We start from the raw sequence: 5,257 nt of genomic DNA, 5'->3' as shown, positions 1-5,257 counted from the left end.
AGGAGAATTACAGGCCAATATCCGTGATGAACGTGGATGTAAAAATTCTCAATAAGATACTAGCAAATCAAATCCAACAGTACATTAGAAGAATCATTCACCACGATCAAATGGGATTTATTCCTGGGCTTCAGGAGTAGTTCAATATTCATAAATCAATCACTACATTGATAAAAGGAAGGATGAAAACCATATGATCCTCTCAGTATATGCAGAAAAAGCCTTTGACAAGGGACAGCATCCATTCTTGATAAAAACTCTCAACAAAGTAGGGATAGAGGGAACATACCTCAACATCATAAATGCCGTATATGACAGACCCACAGCTAATATCATCCTCAATGGGGAAAACTGAGAGCTTTTCCTCTATAATCAGGAACAAGACAGGGATGTCGACTCTGAACATTACTATTTAACAAAGTACCGGAAGTCATAGCCACAGCAATCAGAAAACAAAAAGAAATAAAAGGCATCCAAATTAGGAAGGAAGAAGTCAAACTTTCATTATTTGCAGATGACATGATACTCCATGTAGAAAACCTGAAAGACTCTACCAAAAAATTTCTAGAACTAATACATGAATTCAGCAATGTTGCAGGATATAAAATCAACACACAGAAATCTGTTGCATTTCTATACACTAACAAAGAAGCAACAGAAAAATAAATCAAGGAATTTATCCCATTTACAATTACACAAAAACCCATAAGACACATAGGAATAAACCAAACCAAAGAGGTGAAAGATCTGTACTTTGAAAACTATAGAACACTTATGAAGGGAATTGAAAAGGACACAAAGATGGGGGAAGAATTCCATGCTCATGGATTGGAAGAACAAACATTGTTAAATGTCTATACTACTGCAAGCAATCTACACATTTAATGCAAACTGTATCAAAATACCACCAGAATTTTTCAAAGAGCTAGAACAAACAACCCTAAAATTTGTGTGGAACCACGAAAGATCCCAAATAGCCAAAGCAATCTCAAAAAATAAAAGCAAAGCTGGAGACATCACAATTCCAGATTCCTGTTCAAGCTATATTACAAAGCTGTAGTCACCAAGAGAGTATACTACTGGCACAAAAATGGACATAGAGATCAGTGGAACAAATGGAAAACCCAGAAATGAACCCACAACTGTATGACCAACTCATCTTCAACAAAGCAAGAAAGAATATCCAATGGAAAAAAGACAATCTCTTTAACAAATGGTGTTGGGAAAACTGGACAGCAATAAGCAGAAGAATGGACCTGGACCACTTTCTTACACCACACACAAAAATAAGTTCAAAATGGATGAAAGACCTAAATGTGAGACAGGAAACCATCAAAGCCTTAGAGGAGAAAACAGGCAGCAACCTCTTTGACCTCAGCCATAGCAACTTCTTACTATATTCCTCTCTGGAGTCAAGGGAAACAAAAGCAAACATGAACTATTGGGACCTCATCAAGATAAAAAGCTTCTGCACAGTGAGGGAAAAATCAACAAAACCAAAAGGCAAACTATGGAATGGGAGAAGATATTTGCAAATGACATATCTGGTAAAGGGCTAGTATCCAAAATATAGAAAGAACTTATCAAACTCAATACACACAAAAAAACCAAATAATCCATTTAGGAAATGGACAGAAGACATGAATAATCATTTTTCCAAAGGAGACATCCAGATGGCTAACAGACACATGAAAAGATGTTCAACATCTCTCATCATCAGAGAAAAGCAGATGAAAACCATGATGAGATACCACCTCAGACCTGTCAGAATGGCTGAAATTAACAACACAGGAAACAACAGATGTTGACTATGATGCAGAGAAAGGGGAACCCTTTCCAGAGTAGTGCAGCCACTATGGAAAACAGTATGGAGGCCTCAAAAAGTGAAAAATAGAACTATCCCCCACGACCCAGGAATTGCAATACTAGGTATTTACCCAAAGGATAAAAAAATAGTTTCAAATGGATACATGCACTCTGATTTTTATAGCAGCATTATCAACAATAGCCATATTATGGAAAGAACCAGCTGGTGGATGGAAAAAGAAGGGGCGTATATATATATACAATGGAATATTACTCAGCCATTGAAAAGAATGAAGTCTTGCCATTTCAATGACGTGGATGGAGCCACAGGTGTATTATGCTAAGTTGAAATAAGTCAGTCAGAGAAAGACAAATACCTATGATTTCACTCATATTGGAATTTAAGAAACAAAACAGATGAATATATGGGGAAGGAAGGAAAAAAGAGAGAGGGAAACAAACCATAAGAGACTCTTAATGATAGAGAACAAACTGAGGATTGATGGAGGGAGGTGGGCAGGGGATGGGCTAAATGGGTGATTGGTATGAAAGAGGGCACTTATTATGATGAGCATTGGGTGTTATATGTAAGTGAAGGCTCACTAAATTCTACTCCTGAAACCAATATTACACTATATGTTAACTAACTAGAATTTAAATAAAAATTTGAAAAAGAAAATATGAAAAGTTGCAGATCAATGATCTATAAAGACATATCATGTTAGAAACAGAATAGCCAATTAAACCCAAAGAAATTAGAAGAGAAGAAATAAAAAGACTTCTAGACTCCTTCGTCAGGAGCACAACTTAGAAATGGTACTCTTCACTGCCACATCCACCCCATTAGCCAGAGCACAGTCATATGGACACATCAGGTTGCACAAGAGACTTGGACATGTAGTTTCTTCCTATATTGACTTGTGCACAGCCAACCTATAAGAATGCTACTATTAAGAGAAGCAAGAACTGATAGTGGTGCACAATTAAACCTTTGTCACAAATATGTGGAGACACCAGTCAGAAACCCAAGTGGAGATATTGAGTCAAATGCATTAGTGTGCAATGCAGAGGAGTAGTCAGGGTTTACAGATGGGAATGTGTGAGTCATCAACGTAAGGGTGATACTTGAACCACAAGACAGAATGACATCATAGGGGAGCATACAGAGAGAAGACAAAGAGATCCAACACTTAGAGACTGGGCACAGGAGGAGGAGCCAGCCCCCAATGCAGTGTGGTGCTTTTTGTAAGATAGAAAGAGCTGGGGAAGGAGCAGGTTTGTGAGAGGAGGGGACTTCAAACGTTGTGATGAAAAAAGATGAAGTAATACTTGGTGCATTTAAGAGATACTTCCAGGTAGTATCAACTATTTTCTCAAATCATTCAAAAGTATTTATTTTAAACAACATGTAATTCGTGCTCCCCTACACACATCATTATTCTCTGGTGTTTGCTATTTGATTTGATTGCAATTTCCCATTATTAAAAACAATGTTTGAAATTCTTCTGTTCTAATATTTTTGTACATGTCTAATTGTTTCCTCAGGATAAAGTCCTAGAAGTATAATTGTGGAGTCAAAGGAAATGAGGACTTTTAAAGCCTGTGACACGTACAAAACTGCTCCTCAGAAAGGTTGTTCCAATTTAGCACAGCAGTATATGACACTATTTCCCTTTGCCATGTCAATAGTAGAGAGTATTATTATCCTAAACCCATGTATTTTATCAATTTAGAAAGAAAAATTCTCTCTGTGTGTCTTAATTTTATTTTGTTTTATTACTTTTGAGATTCAACATGATTTCTTCTTCTTTACCTTTAATCTTTCCTTGTTGGTCAAATCACGTTAGATCAAGCCTTTTCATTATGCTGCTCATTTTCTGCATATCTTACTGTAGTACTTTGCCCAATTTTATAATATGATCATCTTTTTCTTTATGAGTTCTTTGTGTGCTAAAGATTTTAAGCATTTGTCTTATATTTTGCAAATTATTTCCCCAATTTGTTATTGGATTTTTGTTTATACATTTGTTTGTATATTTTTATAGCCCCAAATCTATCACTTTGCCTTTATAATTTCTTCATTTGCATTTATGCTTTAAAAAGCCCCATCTACCCCAATTCAGAGAAATACCCACCTATTTTTACTAGTTTTTTTATGGTTTCATTTTTATATCTAATTATTTTGTCCATTTGGAGTTATTTTCCTAAATGGTTACATATTGATTTTACTCCAGTTAAACACTTTGCTACTTCTTAGAAAAACAGAAAGTGCAGGTTTGCTTATTAAAAAAATTCATAATTAGCTTAACATCAGAGGCAAAGCTAGGTTGCTTGTTTGTTTCAACAAACCAAATTCAGTTCCGCTAGAGACTTTAGACCAGCTAAATATTTTAGCTTAATAAAAGTGAGATGAGGCTGGACTAGAATTATAAACACCATTCTTTAAGCAATTCACTTACTCAAAGGTTCTCTTCCCTTGAGTCTTCTTTGGCAAAGTAACAGTAACGATTTTACAAGAGGGATTTTGTGTTGTGCTTCTTGTTCTTTGCTTAGAAAAAGTTCTCAAGTCTAAAAAGGTCATAAAGAGGGGTGCCTGGGTGGCTCAGTCAGTTAAGCATCTGACTTCAGCTCAGGTCATGATCCCACCACTCGCGAGTTTGAGCCCTGGATCGGGCTCTGTGCTGACAGCTCAGAGCCTGGGGCTTGCTTTGGATTCTATGTCTCCCTGTCTCTCTGCCCCTCTCCTGACCATGTTCTGTCTCTTTCTCTCAAAAATAAATAAACATTAAAAAAATTAAAAAGGTCATAAAGAAATTCAAGGACTGCTATTACCTTTTAATACCAGAGACAAAAGCTCATATGAAAATTTTTTCCATTTAATTTTATTTTTTGTATTGATTTCTACCTTAATTTCACTGTATTTGAAAAATGTGGTATAATATTAATTCTTTGAAATTTGTTGAGGTTTATTTTATGGCTTACTATGTGATCAATAATTTTTAAATGGTCTATGTGTACTTAAAAAAATATGTACTCTCCAAATGTGGGGTACAATGTTCTATATGTCCATGAGATTAAGCCTGTTAATTATGCTATTCATCTTCTGTATATCTTACTATGTATTTTACTGCAGTGTATGTTACTGATATTTTGTTCAGTTAATGTCTTAACTTCTGATAGCAATCTGTTAAATTTTCCCAATATGATGGTGGTTCTGTCCATTTTCCCCTAAAAATCTGTTAAGTTTTATTTTGTATATTTTGAAGTTATGTTATCAGATGATTCAAGTTTTAAATTGTTTCAGCCTCTAATGAACTGAATCTTTTACCATTATAGAGTAACCTTCCTTGTCTCCAGAAATGCTAATTGCAATAAAATCCCTTTTGTCTAAAAGTAATGTAGCTACATCAACTTTCTTATCCTTTCCCTTTGCCCTATATCTGGGAGGCCA

The sequence above is a fragment of the Panthera onca genome, chromosome X (genome assembly GCF_046562875.1).
Source record: "Panthera onca isolate mPanOnc1 chromosome X, mPanOnc1 haplotype 2, whole genome shotgun sequence".
Taxonomy (NCBI): domain Eukaryota; kingdom Metazoa; phylum Chordata; class Mammalia; order Carnivora; family Felidae; genus Panthera; species Panthera onca.
This window is presented reverse-complemented; position numbering follows the sequence as displayed.